At 54.9% G+C, this 1,223-nt stretch overlaps 1 protein-coding gene across 1 annotated transcript in view; it reads left to right on the plus strand.

Annotated features, from left to right (window-relative positions):
- LOC129675862 (2'-5'-oligoadenylate synthase 1A-like) overlaps positions 1-1,223 on the plus strand; it is a 17,867-nt gene that overhangs the window by 8,641 nt on the left and 8,003 nt on the right. The window lies entirely within an intron of this gene.

Consider the following 1,223-nt stretch of genomic DNA (forward strand, 5'->3'; position numbering starts at 1 on the left):
CTGTACTTCTAAGGCCCCGTCCCTCAGAGTTCACACACACCCTCATGGCATCTGCTGTGGTTTATTGTTGCTGATCAGACATTGTTGGAGAATCTCCCAACAAGTGGACAGATGGAAGGAAAGCTTGACTTCTTCCCTCTCCGTCTGAATGAATCTCTGTCCCCCAGAGGACACTTTCAGAGGATAAGGCAGATATAGCAGGCTGTGAGGGAAGCTGTCTGTGATGGGTCAGGATACTCATCAGGGTGAGTGGGCAGGGCTCAGAAGCCTGGAGGCTGATCCAACGTTAGACCTTCCCTCATTGTGCCCTTGGGCAACATTCTGCCCTCTCTGGGTCAAGGGCAGGAGCATAGGAGGACATGCCCTTTACCCCCGAGCCTCCTGGGCAGGGAGGGAAGGCAGGGCACATCAGGCCTACCCTGCAGTCATGCGAGCACTAAGGTAGAAGGATGATCCAGGCCAGCCCAGGCTACACAGAAGTAGCCCTTCCAAAAAGAAGAAGAAACAAAAAAGAGAAAATTAGAGATAAAGAAAAAAGTGGTCCTCCTGCTCTGGAACATCCACCTCCGTCTGTAATAGAAAACACACCATCATGTCAGGAGCCATGTGCCTCCTGGGAGGAAATGCAAATGAGATCTGAAGGTGGGTGCTGTGACAGGCCACCTGGGACCCTTGGTCAGGCTCCTGGGAAGGTAAACAGGAGGCCAATCAGGACGCAGGCCCCGGAGGGTATATAGAGCTCTTCTCTGGAAGCCTCCCAGCTGAGGGCCTCTCAGTCAGTGACAGACCTGTCAAGTGACAGAGGGGACATAGCCAGTGCCTGCTTGGGAAGCCCCAAAGGCCACCGCAGCCTCACCTGCTCCACCGTCCCCGTCACTGCTCCCACGTCCCCTCTCACTTCCTTCCTGACCTGGGGATCGATTCTAACATCCCTGCACCCATGCTCAGCTCCAGCCCGAGGCCGCACGTGACATCATCGGTTCTCTAGCACCAGAAAGACCTCAGTCCCAGGTCCAAGGGCAGGTCCCTCTGTGCCTCTTTGGTGTGACACAGCCCCAAGTTTCATTGACCACATGGCAACGAGGCTGGGAAGGTAGGCTGCTTGATGGACCTGAGCACTAGCTTCAGAGTTCACAGGATCCCAACTGTGTCCCTGCTTAGCTGAGCATCGTCCCTGAGCCAGTGTCTTCAGCACTGAGTCTCCATTTCACTCTCTCTCTTTC

Source organism: Psammomys obesus, unplaced genomic scaffold (assembly GCF_907164565.1).
Source record: "Psammomys obesus unplaced genomic scaffold, mPsaObe1.curated_primary_1811, whole genome shotgun sequence".
NCBI classification, from domain to species: domain Eukaryota; kingdom Metazoa; phylum Chordata; class Mammalia; order Rodentia; family Muridae; genus Psammomys; species Psammomys obesus.